This window comes from Xiphophorus couchianus, chromosome 19 (genome assembly GCF_001444195.1).
Source record: "Xiphophorus couchianus chromosome 19, X_couchianus-1.0, whole genome shotgun sequence".
NCBI lineage: Eukaryota > Metazoa > Chordata > Actinopteri > Cyprinodontiformes > Poeciliidae > Xiphophorus > Xiphophorus couchianus.
This window is the reverse complement of record NC_040246.1, coordinates 22,054,800-22,070,937: the sequence shown is the minus strand read 5'-3', so window position 1 is coordinate 22,070,937 and position 16,138 is coordinate 22,054,800. Positions and strand designations below refer to the sequence as shown.

The 16,138-nt window shown below is 38.7% G+C and overlaps 2 long non-coding RNA genes across 3 annotated transcripts in view; one reads left to right on the top strand and one right to left on the bottom strand.

The window, feature by feature from the left end:
• LOC114133831 (uncharacterized) overlaps nucleotides 1–1,424 on the bottom strand; it is a 53,517-nt gene extending 52,093 nt beyond the window's left edge. For both annotated transcript variants that reach the window (XR_003593287.1, XR_003593286.1), the window contains exon 1: nucleotides 1,081–1,424. This is a non-coding gene — a long non-coding RNA (uncharacterized LOC114133831). The remainder of the gene's footprint in view (nucleotides 1–1,080) is intronic.
• The window catches only part of LOC114133832 (uncharacterized), a 28,005-nt gene continuing 12,847 nt past the window's right edge, over nucleotides 981–16,138 (top strand). The window contains exons 1-2 of the long non-coding RNA XR_003593288.1: nucleotides 981–1,121; nucleotides 10,894–11,033. This is a non-coding gene — a long non-coding RNA (uncharacterized LOC114133832). The remainder of the gene's footprint in view (nucleotides 1,122–10,893; nucleotides 11,034–16,138) is intronic.

The following is a 16,138-nucleotide window of genomic DNA, read 5'->3' as shown; positions in this document are numbered from 1 at the left end:
GTTTCATGTATACATATTAATGATGTGGGCTTTTGTTATTGTCTGCAGGACCGAGACTAATACATAATTGCTTATTGGAAGTTAAAAAAAGTACGATTTTCTCCTTTATTGTTCTTGCCTATTTACTGGAGTTAGTACTCAGTATAAACTGCAGGTATGACCTATATGAGTTTGGAAGGAATGTCTAGTGTACCCGAAGGACTCAACGAGAAGCAGCCATAATGGAATCCCTTCACCATACAGTAAGGGAGTGATTACTCCATAGACACCTCTCTTTTCCTTCACCTCATTAAACACTGTGGTAAAAATGACATTCCAACGTAAAGAAACCAAGTGTAGGGTTAAGAATGTCTCTCTTGCACTAATATTCAGAGGTTTACCAGGAAAAAATTTATTAATCTGTAGCTAAGTCATAAAGTGCTGCGGTTTACCTGTTATTTATATATATATTCTTATAGTGAACTGCAAGTGGTATCAAACTCATTTCAAAGGGCTGGTTGTGGCAGAATTTAATAATAAAACTACGTATTGATAAAACTGCTTAAATAACACGGCTCTTACTGAGTACTTCTTAAAATAAACTAATAACTAATCTTTTTAGATTTTTGCAATTTGGCACCATAAAAAAGTTACTTTGATTTGATTGATAAAAAAATATTTAAGCATACAAATGGTATCTTTAAGTTCTGTTTATGTGGCCCTATAAAGTCTGGAGGGCCACATAAGCAGCAAAAAAGACCTTGAGTTTGACACATGGTTAATGAGGAAATACCAAACCCAATATATGTTCAAGAACTTTTTTATTATTTTAAATGATTAAAGGACAAGGTAAAACATAATTCCATTACAAATAAAAGTTATATTTTTGCCCCATTAAATCAAAGTTCAGATTTAGAGTGCACTCCAGTTTTTCGCGCAAGCTTACAGTTAGGATAGTTGGAGCTCAACATTCCCTTTAAACACAATGAAAAGCAGCAACATAGAAAACAGTGGTGGCGCTATTGCACACCCTCACTTTTCTTACTCACCGCCAATAAACACAACAAGAAGAAGAAGAAGAACAACAACAACAACTCTTACCAGACTGAAGCGTATCCTCTTCCTCGCCCTCCTGTACGCAGGTGAGTCCTGATCCACGGTCTCTTCCCTGACCACAGTTGTTAACATAACAGTCAGCTCAGACGTGCTAGCGTTAGCTTCGGCGCTAGCTTAGCTTAGCATATCCAGCTCGCTCCCGAGTCCCTCTGATGCGGTGCGGCTTTAAGTTCCTCCTTCGCTCCCAAAAACAAGGAGCCGCTATCCAACCGTCATGTGAGTAGATTGTAAACACTTTAACTGCTTTCCCAGAAGTATATTTCCTCCATTTAATGGCATAAAATATCCCCTCTGCCTGGCGTTTGCAAAGTCTCTCTTCTTCTACACTAGCGGTTTCCCGGTAGCACATCCGGTAGCAGCAAAACCATGACTATTATAAAAATGAAATAGCGCGGGGGTTTATTTCTTTCTTTTTGTAACATGTAAAACTTATAACATCAACCTACAAAATTGTAAAACAGTTGTTCTTTTTATTACCTCGGTAGGCCTGTTGCAATAAGGAGTAAATCAATTAATCCCATGATGAATTAAAACTAGCTCAATAATTTCCCGTTGCATGATCTATCTTATAACCTGTAAACAAAAAAACACAGATTTTCTAAACAGTCAGGTTACAATAAGAATAGAAATCACATGTTCCTGACTCCACATTTGGAGCCACACCATGAAGATGCAGGAGTTGGTTGGCCTGAATTCATCAGACACCACCAACCACTTATCTATAGATGTTTCCACATGCAGTGTTTCACAAAAACACAGCAGCTCAAACATGCATAAGGTCCTCCACAAGACCACACAGCCTCCATACTGAGATTCCTTTCATCTCTTCCTATTGACTGCTGTTGTATCCCGTGGCTTGATTGGACCACACCAGACAATCATCTCCCATCGGTGGTATTCCTTCCCTCTTCACTGCCCCCACACCAACCCTCCCCCTTTCTCCCGCTGTATCTTCTGCTCTTCCCCACCAACGCCATTCTCATGTTTGCCTTTCATTAGCTTTCATCTCTCCAGCTTACTGAACTCCACCACTGGCATCGGAGTGATCCTTTGATGGTGCCGCTCCTCGACATAAATCCATATTTACCTCTTTTACATATTTCATTGCCAACAAATGATTTGCTATGTCTGCTATTCTTAGGGCATAATAGAGATTACAGACTGAGTATAGCACAGATCCATTCGAGGGACCCTATATGGTCCCCTAGATACCCAGGAGACACCTAGAAGTTTAACTTTCCTTTCTATGTCGAGAAAAAAAATGGCTAAAAGCATTTAGAAAATACAGACAGCCATAAAACCCATTGCTTTCTGTTTGCTATAACATACCATCACTGTATCATCCATCTCATCAGGATACATTACCTCTCCTGCACTCCTGCATTACACACACAAACACAGTCCTTTATGTTTTCTGAGGATTTCACACTGTAATTGTGGGATGCTGTAGGTGTGCTGGATTTATTTTTCCTGTATTAGCAGGTGGTGCTCTGTCCCTTCATAATGGAGGTTAAGGCCCCCTGCAGTGTCTGTCACTACAACACAAAATGTTCAATTCTAACTATTTATACTAGAGTACCACCATTTAAAGAAGGATCTTTTTCTTCTTAAAAATACCTGTTTCCATGGAGATGTTGAGACAGAAAACACTTCACAAAGCCCCTTTTATTCAGTTTAACTACACTTCCAACAAAATGCACTTTGGCCTATTGAGGGCACAGACAAACAACAGGATTTGTTGGTACCTTGGTTTTAGCATTGACCTTCTGGATGCAATCATCTGTAGAGTTATGAAGTGCTCCCTGTTTCTGAGGGAGGTGATGCTGTGTGGTTGGTGTTACGTCCGTAAATGTTCAGGCATGTGTCAAAGTAGTGTTCATGTTATCTCCTGGTTGCAGTAGAACAGTGTATTGCAACAGAATCAGCAGCTATCCATGGTCTTAATATTATTTCTGCTTATTGTGAAGAAAAAAATATTTTTGTCTTGACAGGAATGAAAGTCAAGGCCTTGTACACATGGAGACAAGCATTGAATATTTTTATAAATAATTGAGAAAAAATGTACGGCTACACAGAAATTGATCTACTGGGTATGACGGACGAATTGATGACCCAAAAGACAAGATTCTGGGTCTGTAATTATTGGACAAGTTTATGTTTATCATTTCTCATACTGAGTTCTAACTCAGTCGAAAGAACCAAGTCGGGTAAATTGATGTTACATTCACCTGCATGAGTATTGTTGTAGATGCATCACATTGATAGTAATTAATGGCTGTAGTCTCCTTTAGCAGGATGATTCTGCTTGCCACAAAGTAGAAATGGCTTCCAACACATTTGAAATGTTTTCACACCTGATAGTCCGGTAGACTCCGTTCGATTGATCGAGGACCAAAATGGCTACATTTGTTTCATTTTCAGTTGCTGTGGTTTTCTTCCACACGTCACTGTGTTAAACAAACCAAACCCTTTTGTCTTTTCATCCTCGACTGTGGGGAGAGAACTACTGAAGAAACCTTTGAAGAAAGCATGAGCAGAGCTTCCTTCTTGACAAAACGTAAACAAAAATGGAGTAACGTCAGATTTTAGCAGTTGTCGGATTTCTCTTTTGTCTGTGGCAAAAGACCATAAGCAATTTCTCCTGCTAGTGTTTTGTTATGCTTGTATACCAGTGAACTGTAGCCCTGCATTACAGTTCACTTCCTGCTTTTGGAGAAGTCGCCAGTCCGCTTAGCGTTCACAAATACATTTGAACCACACCAGAGTTCACTTCGACTGAATCAAGACCGAGGTTTGTAGGTGGATCAGAGTTAGCTTTTTTTGGTCTGCATCAGAGTTCAGTTTCTCATTCCCACTTCCCCAAGCAAACCGGACTTTATAGGCAAACAGACTGGAATTGGATTAAAGCGGGACAGGTATGAATCCACCCTAAATTTCCTAGACCTTAGTCAAGTGGGACATGTTGGATAAAGGAGCTCCATCTCAATAAGAGATGGACTTATTCTTGGGTGGCTGGGATCCACTACATCAACAAAAGATCATATGTGATCCCTACAGAAAGAGAAGGGGATACAAATATTAGCTGGGAGTTGCATGATACCATTACACATGACAAGAGTTACATTTGTACTCTTACATGATTGTGTCATCAGCAACTTTGTAAAACAGGGGAAAACATTTAGCAACAGATTTTTCTAACCCCCTGTATGGTGATAATTGTTTTGCTTTTAACATCGTCGTCTTTTAACATCAAACCAATCAACAACAAAGTAGCCTCAGAAAATCACTTCTTTTTATTCTTGATCAAATTTTTTCCACATTCAGGGGAAAAATCTGATGTTTAAATGAATAACTTGCAATGCAAATGAGGTAAAGTGATGGGAGGTTTTTATTTGAAGCTAAAGCTTTTGTTGTCAGCTCCGACTGCACTCTGTTTTTAAACCCAGCGAGGGACCTTTTACACATTTCAATGGGGAATTGGTTCTGAATAATTCAATAGACTAATCCACTGTCACTGGTGCTTTGGTCTGTGTGGGCCTGCTGTTCTGAGCTGCAGCCAGTTCGTAGTCGATAAACAGAGATTGAAAGAGATGGAGAAAGAAAGTCGCAAAGACACAGACGGACTGAGTGAGGTTAGAGTTGAGGAAAAATGGAGAGGACGGAGGAGTTTCTTTAATGGTAATTACAGTGTGCCTAATCCCAAAAACTAACAATGACATCATGAAAAGCTCCACGTGGTTAAATGTATTTCTAAAACCATTTAGCCTCTTGCTTGTGCATTTATAGTAACTAATCAATAAAAATATTAAGTCTCACACTATCAGATATGATTCAAAGCACTGAACACTAGAATAGATTTGCTGTATTAAACTAAGTTATATTATTTTTGCTGTAATGGAAACAAAAAATCTCATTATTGGAGCAGTATGTAATTTTTCCAAGGCAGTATATAAGAAGTCTGAACAAAAAATGTTATTAACCGTGTTCCCACAAATGTTTTTTTATGCGCATTTTGACGTAGAAATGGCAAAATGTGAAATAATTTTTCACTCTGCTTTGCAAAAACGTTTCTATGCTTGAGGTAATTTTTGGCTTTTCTAAAAAAGAGTGAAAGATGTTTAGTCATTGCTAGTTTTAAGCCTTGACTTCATTTTTATTACAGCTATATGTTGCGTTAGCATTGGACAAAATTTTGCTTTGAGGTGCCTGGTTGATTCACTCCACAGCAGCAGATAGAAATGTGCATAATTCGCTTTTTTTCTGTTTTCTGTCATTTGAAAATTTTGCTCAAAATTTGCATCACAATTGGATTGAAACATAGTTAGCATTATGGAATTAGCAAAGTGATTACAGCGGTATGCATCCACTACTTAGTATTACAATAACATACAAATTAAGACCTGAAAGATGATATTGGTTAATATTAAATCACTTTTCTCTTTATTTCACATCAGCTCACTGCTGCGAACTTCAGCATCGCTGTCAGTAAAATCTATATCACAGTTTTTTGGCATTGAGGGCAGTGAAAGTTCATCCAACTGGGATTTGAAACCCAAATCATTTGCATGCAGAGAGGTAACACATGGTTCTTTCAATATAACAGTCTGCTAAATATTTCATCCAAGAAGTCCTCTATGACTGCGGTATTGCTCATACAGACATTGCAGTGACAACTGGGATTTGATATATTGTGCAGAAATATATAAAACTGTCAAAGCTCTACCTTAACACGGGTCACACCTGCAGAGGACCCGGTCAGACGGGGCATCTAAAACCTGCTTAGACACCTGCAGAGTACCTGGTCCTCTGCAGGTGTCTAAGCAGGTTTTAGACGGGGCATCTAGAACCTGCTTTCCTCCGAAACCCTGATGACTTTTTCTGTACGCTGTGATAGTGAAAAGTTAGTGGCAACAAAAAAAATTCAGCTCCAATATGGATGTTTTGCCCGTAAACACAGAAATAACTGGTGTTAAACAAGTACAAGCATCGATTTAGCACTAGAGCTGCTATGGTGAAAAACTAATTACACAAAGCTCTGAATGAAGGGGACCGGTTGAAATGTGTCAGGGAAAGAAAGCAAATAATTTCATTGTGCCAAACACCCATGTGTCACTTTATTAGGTACAACATGCCAGTCCTTGGTTTGCTTTCAGAAGTACCTGAAAACTTTGTGGCATAGACTCCTGATAGGAGTTTACTGTTTTCTGCTGCTTTGATGTTTGTATTAGTAGGTTGTAAATAGAGATGTGAATTTAACAGTGTTTTTCAATTCCAGTTTTTAGTGTCAGGATTCGATTCAGAAACCACTTCTTCTACTCAAATGGTTTAGAGAAAATGTTTAAATTATGTGGCTGACAAGAGGAAAAGACAGTTTAAACTAGAGGTGCACAAATTTATCGGCCAAGGTCTAAAAATCAACCGCTGTCCTCTGCTGCCGTGACAAAGGTTTGACCGATTGACCGGCCCACCAGGTCATGTCTGCACATTTACAGTTAACAATAGTTACACCACCAATACTGATGCCAATCCAGCAACTTTCTGGCTATATTGTGCAACATCTCAGACAAAAAAATGTTATCGGCCAAAATCAGAATTGGCAGGTCAGGTTTTTTAAAGGATCGGTAATTGGCGATCGGCCAGAAAACTGCAATCAGTGCATCCCAAGTTTAAACAAATACAACACTTATTTAAAACATTTCTATAAGGCTCTGTGCTGTATTAAATTCTCTTTGTATAAAATTCTTCTTAATAAAAAAACATCAAAGAATTAGTCAAAACACTAGCGTTAGTCGAGACTGAATGAACTCGTGATGTGATATGTAAATAGGAGCGGCAAAGACATGTAACTTAACCTCATATTGAAATTGTTTTTTAAGCATTTTGAATTGATACAAAATTCCCAGGACCAGGAATTGAATTTTTTATTAAATCTTTTTTCTGCACCTCTATTTCTAAAAATGTGTTATTTCATGTACCATTGCATGCTGGGTATTCTTCTCTGACCATGACACAAAATATGAAGTATTTCACTTTCTTTCTGCGCAGTAAAATGGCTGATTTCAGATGATGTTGAGACATCTTTTAAATTCCTCACCAGACTCATGAGTTGCTCCAATCTTGTTCCTAAAGGTCTCAGGCAGCTCTTTGGATCTCATCATGGTGTTCAATTTCATTTCAGCAGTGAGTAACATACCAAAAAGGCCAAACCTCTTAGAAAATGGTGAGTAACATGTTTCAAACCATGGCCGTCTGATGTGAAACACCGGTGTGTTTTCATCTGTTTTAAGTAAGGATAAATGTGAAGGTATTGAAATTTTTTTCTCTAAAATAGTTAACATATTTTCTCTTACTGTTTATGTCACATCAGTTTTTTACAGATGCGTATTATGATCTAGAAGATCAGCGTAACGTAGCAGTTTTTGCAGTTTTTCTGAAGTTGGCTAAAAGAATGCATTTAAACAATTTATGCAAATATGAACCCCAATGCACATATGTGGAATTCAGTGACGTGCAGTCAGGGGAGGCAGGTGAGGCAGTGCCTCACCAGCCATCATGGAAAGAAAGAAAATATATAATCATAAAGTAATTTAAATTGTTATATTCATCCGGTGGTTTGTACTAAAAAATATTTATTTTTCATGTAGCTTCACCAATTTCGATTTTTATTTGTTCAAAATCGCTGAATTTTCTTATTTTCCCATTCAAATGCTTGGAAGCGATGCCGGTGAGGCAGCAGCGAGCTCTGCCTCACCTTGGATTGCGCAACCCCTGGCTCTGCGCTGGCTGCTAAGCGGAGAGAGCATGTTGCTGTACGGCGTCAATAAAATGGTTTAAACAAATTTAATATGTGAACTTATTTCCAATAATTTAGCTTATGTATATAATGTACAGTGCTTTTTGTCACCAACTGTGTTTGTGTAACGTGTTTCGTGTAATGAGCGATTATAAACGGCAGAGAACAGGTTCGAGGTGAGGCAGGCAGTTCTCTTGCCTCATGGCAGGGGGCGCTCAAGATCCCAGACGTTCGTCTTGTTCACTCCTCAACTGCCGAGTAAGTGATAGCGAGCTAGGCTAAACGATTCGGGAAGCAAGTCAAGTGCAGCGATAGATTATAATAGAGATAGTGATTTTTTTTCCTCTCGCTTATCCCGACTTTCGACATGGATGACTACATTACAACACTAAAAAAGTTTTCTCAAGTGGACTTTCAATCGAAGCAGGAGATAATAACCTTTATAAGTAAAGGTAAGACAGTAATAACATTTATTTTGTTTTGTTTTTTAAGGAAATGTGTGTTTTGTGAGCTACAGTTTGTATGTGTAAGGATGCAGAAGTGAAACATAACCTGTAAACTGCTGTCAATCTATGCATCTATTTGCAAATCTGATTCTGATGACGTCAGTGCCTCACCAGCTATGAACCTCACCGCACGTCACTGGTGGAATTACAGTTTATTCTTGTCTATCACGCATGATGTGACTGAAGTAAGATCTGCAACAACTAAACACTGAAATGTTTGTGTTTGTCTGAAGAAGTGAAAACGGGGAAGAAACGAGAGAGCACGGGAGGAAGGATAAAACACTGCAAGTGTTTCTCGTTACAGCCCCAAATTATGCAAAGGCGCAGTGAGCAGCATCAAAGATCAAAGATAAAGGCCATAGGGCATGCACATTAAGAGTTATAAAGAGAGCCCTTAGCTGTACACTGTTTAATTATTGAAACAAGAAACATCTTAGATATTTTAAAGAGCTTCTGATAATGTAGTTGAAGAAAAAACACCATGTAAAGACAAAAAGAGGAAAAACTGAAAACGAGGACAAGAAAACACCTTTTAATTTGCTGATTAGCCAAATGTAGTTCATTACCAAACATGTGTGAGTTGGTTTTGACTCGTGGGAAGAAAATTGTCTCTAACAAACAAGTCAAAACCAAACTGTTGACACGATTTTCACCCCAGTGTCACCAGGTTCCTGGAATCACTGGGATAAAACCTTATTACCACCAAAAGCATCACCTATGTGGTGTGTTTGCTCGGTGGTTAATTTATCATCACTGCTGCTTTAAGTTTGAATTTGTTGGAATCCGTCTTGGCAGAGTTTACGTTTATTCCTTGAACATTTTCAGAGTTTTTTGGGTTAACAGTTCTTACAGGGGGATGCATTTTGTCCTTCCGATTTGTGTCCATTTTGTTTCTTGATTTGATGGAGAAAACCTGTGAGTCACAATTCAAGTCTTTCAACAGATTCTAAGTTAGATTTAGGACTAGACTTTGACTAGGACAGGGCAACATATGAATCTGCTTTGATCTAAACCAGGTGTCTCAAACTCCAGTCCTCGAGGGCCACTGCCCTGAAACTTTTAGATGAGCCTCTGCTGCACCACCTGGACAGAATAATTAGGTCATTAAGGCTCTGGAGAACTGATCTACTCAGGAGGAGGTCATTAAGCCATTTCATTCCAGTGTTTTGTACCTGTGGCACATCTAAAAACTGTAGGACATTGGCCCTTGAGGACTGGAGTTTGACACCCCTGGATTAGAAGGTTTTAATTTCAAATGCACACCACACTTTTCAGATTTGTTTGTACTCCTTCCACTTCACAACCATCCTGCACTTTATGTTGATCTTTCACATAAAATCCCAATAAAATACATTAAAGTGTTTGATTGTAATATAACAAAACACAGTAAAGTTTAAGTGAGGATTATTCACATTTCTAATTAGCATAAATGAGGAAACTAGTTGCACAAAAATATTTGGATTTTGTCTTAAATGCATCTCGGATAATATAAAAAGCTAAACTAATAAAACTCATTTTAAAATGTAAATGAATATTTTCTCGAACGGTGAACAGCTTCCAGGAACGAAGCATTATAGAGACTGAAGGCAAAGGGAGGAAAATGGGGCTTAAGGGCCCCATTAATCGATATGAGCCCAGAGCAACTTATTCATCATTTTGTGCAAACAAACCGCGTTGTGGACATGGTGTGTGAGGGTGAAGAGGTTGGTGTGTGAGGGCTGCTGCCTGACCCCCATCACTCTTCCTCTTATCTCTCCTCCTCATTACTCCTTACACAAAGGCATCAAGCTCTGGTGACTCTATGTGGAGCCACACTTGAATGTGCAGGGAATGAGAGAGCAGAAGAGGTCCCACATCTTCATTTCAGACTTCTGTGACATTTTCCCTGCTCGTATCTTCTTCTTCTTTCTTTTTTTTGTCAGTTTAAAGCTTCTATCTGCGTTCCACTGATCGAGTATCTCAGTGGAATCTGCAAATATATGTGTGAGTTTGCATCTGTTCTTTTGTGAGTCCGTGCTGCATGTTTGTGTGGACATAGAGGGGGTGAGTGGGTGTATGTATGTGTGTGTGTGCTGTTGTTGCATCTGGACTCTGGGAAGCAGGATGATCAGTCTCTCTCACCCGCAGTCAAGCCCAGCCAGCCTCTGAGTTTCAATCAATAACAGGTCCCTGTGGCTGCTCGGAGCAAGCTGTTTGAAAAGTCAGAGTAGCATGAAATGGCCATTATTAAATTACTGGGACGGACACATTCAGAAGGCCATTGCATTAAGAGAGCAAGCTCCCCCAATTAGTGGATCAGCACATTAATAGCCCTGGATGAGAACACCACCGGATCATGGGCTGGACACACACACACACACACACACACACACACACACACACACACACACTATTGACCTATTTTACTGGTGCACTGATACCCCTATCATTTATAAAGTGCTGTAGTAATTCATTTTCCCTAAGCAGAATAAACGTCTGAAACGTGTTTTCTGGTTTTAGGATACTCCAGTTTCCTCAGCCCACTGGTTCCAGCACCAGTTAACAACCTCGTACAACTAAACTGCAAAGATGTCGAAACACTGAGTTTCTTTCGACCAAGGCTAAGAAAACCACCTGCTTAGAGCTGCCTCTGATCAGAAGTAAGTGCAACTTTGATGTACATTTGCTTACTGATTGTGATGATGGCATTTGACAAAATTGAATGTTTTTAGCTTTTTCATCTGTATTATATTTTTATAATGTGAAGGACTTTGAAATGCACTGTGGCTGAAAAGTAATTTTTAGCCTCATCTGTCTTGTCTAGATGCTAAAAAATGAGTTGTAATGACTTACAACTCGTTTTTCTTCAGCAGTGGAGTATTGTGAAGTGAGCATGAATAGAATCATACTCTAAATTTGGTCCTGTGCATAATGACATCTAAACAAATCATTTTCAGCCTCCACTTGCATGTCCAGATGCTCTGCAGTAAACCTTTAATGAGTTACAATCTGTTTTTCTTCAGCAGTGGAGTATTGTGCATTGAGCATACACAGAATTACACTCATTAGACTTCTTGAAAATGAGATCTAGATCTCAACGGATCTAGATCTCTATTAAATGAAATAAAAAAACTATTAAATGTTTTGTAGCAAATTTTTAGCTCTGACTTGCAGATCTTTCTGAACAGAGCGCCTCTTGGCTCTCAGAAAAATGTTCTGATTCCTTTTTGACTTCATAACATCTGGAACTTTGATTAATTCCAATCTGTATTTTTCATTTTCATTTATTCTCTTTATTTTTCCACTATATTGCCATATTTTTTTGTTTGTTTAATGAGTTATGTGTTTATCCTGTAAGGCACTTTGAACCATCTTCTTGCTGAAATCTGCAATACAAATAAACTTGACTTAAAATTTGACGTGCAGTGAAAGGGAATAATTGTCACAAAGTTCAATATTTTGCAGATTTGGTATTATTTTAGTACTAAGTGTTGCTAACATTCTTCAGACTGGAAGTAAGGCAAGCTCAAACTTTAAATTTAAAGGTCTAAATCATCTATCTATTGTGTTTAATTGATCCAATATTGGATCTCAGGGGCAAAAGGTCCAGGAGGAAACTTCCAACATCAATCTGTTTAAGAAATTTAACTGGAAGTTCCTTTAAAATACATAGATTTTCATTTTTTGTGAATATTGTACCTTTATTTCAAATTTCAGTAGCAGAATAAAGATTTATGTCTTTGATTTTATCGTTATATTTGTAAATAATGCATTTAAAACATGAAGTATTAAGTAGTCATTGTGTCACTCCTCAACAGTCTGGTCCTGGTAGCCAGTATTTTTACTGAAAACCTTTTTTTGAGTGTTTTCAGGCTGGTTTCCTGAACATTTGGGTTTGAATAAAACCATGATGTTTGTTAGAATGAGAGATCCTGCAGCAGATTTCAGTTTTCCAATCGGTACTCTTCCCTCCATGCTCAGTGACCTGCTTCAGTCAGGTGGATTTCACAATTATTTCCCACCTCAAAGCATTAAAAACAGGAACTTAGGAGTTGGATAATTTACTTGCTATTGTGTGCACTTATTCTGCAAAATGGGGCTTGTTTTTTTTTATCCCCTCACTTGCATCTAAGTAAATGTTTCTGTTTCTGCATCTCATTTTTTCCATCCTGGCTTCTGATTGGGTCTTCAGAGCCCTGGGCATATTTTCAGTACTTTTTTTCTCAGTGATGCCTTTAATATGAATTATTCACCCCAGAGAGACACCGCTTTGGATGCTAGCCCTTGTTTTCAAAATGCACCTTGTTTGCTCCTAATTCTTCCAGCCGGTCAGGCAGAAGTACAGCGGCTAACCTGCAGGTCAGGCTGACAGCTGGGAATTGCCGTTTCCCCTGTGCACTCTCAGGGCTGCAGCAGCGCCTGCGAGCTCACAAACACCGGCTGAGTGCATGTAGGCAGAGGTTATGGTGTACCTGATCTGCAGGGATGCCAGAATCATTATTTTACTCTCATTGCAGCATTGAATAAACCTCGGGCCCCTCTCGTTTCAGCTCCTCTGCTATTGCATATCACCACCCAGCACAGAACTGCTTCATACATTTCCACTGTGTAGCTGAGCCTGAGGCAGCTTTGCTTCCAACGGGCCACACTAACTGTCTGTGTCTATTGATTACACTCCTATACTCACCCACACAGACACAGGCTCTGCATCCAGTTTCACTTGTTAACCTCTGACCTCTCGGTTGTTGACTGCTTGTTGTGTCAGTATTGTACTTAAACAGCATTAATGCGCTTTTCTTACTAACTTGAAGCTGAACTTGCTTAATGCATTTACACGACGTTCTGCGTTTAGTGAATGCGCAGCTGAATGTGAACATAATTTGTTTTGACAGCCAACGCGTCCCACAAAGTTTTCATGATGCATTATTTATTTCTTAATGAGGTTTTTTTTTTTACTCCAGACGTATCAACATCCAGGCAGGTTGTGCAACATGAAAACAGGCCCTTAAAGCATGGCGGCTCCCCGGAGGGCCCCGGTGTTTTGACTGAGAGAATCTTGCTTCTGAGTTTTATCCTCGCAGTTTCTAGTCAGCAAACCTGGTCGGGCAGAAACGTATCTGTGAAGTGATGAAATATTGAGTCTGTTTTGATAATGAACTCACCCCAACTTCTCAAGCCTGATATGAATTGGCTGAGATATTGATGAAGTGAGAATCTTACTTGTCTGCTGGGTTTCTGGCAAAGAATTTGGACCTTTCAGGTCTCTTATCAACTTGCTTAACATAACCGTGCAGATTTAACGATCTCGGCCAGTACTGCCAACTTTTTGAGTTGAACCTGGAGTGAGATTTAGCCTTCAGATGCAGTTGGGAGTACTTGAAGACAGTAGTGCAGGTCTAGTTAAATCAAATTCATCCTTGGAAACGGCAGAATAAATTGACAGCAAAGCTGCCATCAGGCCAAAGACCAAACAACTAATAAAAGACAACCCTGTCAACTTGTGTTACCATCCAATATATTATCTGCAATGTTAGAAGTTGGTATACAGATGTTTGAAAACTACACTGCAAAAACTCAAAATCTTTGAATATTTTTGGTCTAGATCAGGTGTAACGTTAAATAAATGGAACCCAGAGCGCTAAAACATAGATACCAGAAAGCACTACATTGATACTAGTGGACACATCTTATTACTCTCAGATAAAACTGACTTACAAGTAACTTTTCTCAAGACATAGGAGCTTGTTAAAGTCAATAATTCCTTAATATTGATGAAAAAGTTCTAGTTTCTTTGAAAGATTATTAAATTTATACTATGTTGTAGTGAAATTGAACTATTACTTTTTCACCAATATTAAGGAATTATTGACTTGATCTCCACTCTCTTGCAGAAAAGTTACTTGTAAGTTAGTCTACTAAGATGTTTGCTGTAGAAACTAGACCAAAAATACTTGGTAAGACTTTCTGTTTTTGTAGTGTACATTTTAAGAACCAGTTTAAGTTTGAACAAAGAAAGTTTAGAAAACATCAAATACAGACTGGAGTGAAGTCGTTTAGACATGAAAAGATGATCATATACGTGGTAAAAAGCAGTGATCTGGACATTGTCCCCTGAGGGACACCCATCTATAGCTGCAGCTTTGTAGAAACACACTGGTTTCTCTCATTTTAACTGCTTAAAAATCACAATATACAGCAAGTACGCTGCTGTTTTTCAGGGAAAGCCATTACATACACAATCATGAGCTATCTTTTATACTAGCTTGTTCCTCCTGTCACATGTTGATGTGCTCCTGGGCAAGGCACTTAACCCCATGTTGCATACTAATCTGCGTATTGTTGTAGTACAAATGGGTGACTGTGGTTTTAGTGTAAAGCACTGACTGGAAAAGCTGTTTATAACTTCAGTCAGTTACTACATAAATCACATTATATACATTAAATACAAATCGACTGATGTTTTGAAGCCTTTATTTCTGTTAAGATGATTTTCTTCTCCATAGCATTTAAAATTAGAATTTGACATCAGACCATTAAAAAACTATTTTAATACAGAAATGTGGGCCTAATAAAAAGCAAGTTTAATATCTGCTTAAAAGTTTTATTTTCAAACATCAGACAAATTAGGTCATTGGAACTAATATCTTAATTTATTCAATATATCTCTGTAACGACTTAAGAGTTTTTTCAATTCTAGCAATTTTTGTTAGTGAAGATACAAATCTGAGGTATTTTTTGTACTAAAATATTATTTATATCAGCTTCCTTATTAAAAAACACCATTTGGAATGAATTATTTGTTGGCTGTTATTTAATGCACTCTTGGATGCTAATAAGATGTTGAACTTGTTGAGTGGACTCTCACTGGAATAGATGCTAACGCCTGATATAAATTATAATGAACAAACTAAATGTCAAAGAAAATGTTGGAAACAATCCAGTTTCCTAACGACTGTCATCATTCTAAAAATAAATCTTAATTTCCTGATTTAACACAGATTTCATGCTTTTGTAAACTATAGACAGTAGGATAATTTCAGCTGTCAGTCTGGCCTGTGATATTTTGTTGTTCAGGATAAAACAAAGTGTTTTAAAATGTCATATCCTGCGACTTCTCCAGAGGATTCGTAGCTGCACTCTGCCTTGCCGCCTCAGTGCCATATTGTATTGATTCGGTTCTGAAATCTGATTGGCAAACTTCACCTCTAGGGCTATCTGTGATACCAGCATGTCTCTAGTCTCTATTTCCTCCCAAACACCCTTCTCTGCTCATCTACAGCACACTCACAAGAACAAACACCAGATTAGATCCCAGTAAAAGAAGAAAGGGAAGAAAAGCGCGCTGCTGCTGCTGCTGCTGCTGCTGATGCTGCTGCTGATGCTGATGCTGCTGCTGATGCTGCTGCTGTTGGCCCACGTGGAAGTGGCCCAGATCGGCAGAAGCTCGCTGCCAGGCCGACGGGCAAGATTTGATCCCCAGTCGACTGGCGTCTTTCCAGCCCAAAGGAACGAGTGCTCTGCTGCAGAGCAAGGCATGGGGCTCACAAACCCCCCACCATTACCACCAACCACTGGAGGATGATAGATGTTCTGCTCGCTCCCTACAGAAGGGAGAAAACATTAGACATCTGTATAATTGACTGAAGAGAGAAACGGAGAAAAATGGAAAATAGCATACAGGAAGACAGATTGCGTGGGTGTGCTTTGCACATAAGTAAGAAAATGGGCAAAAGAGTGTATATTTTTGTTTCTTCTCCTGTGTGTA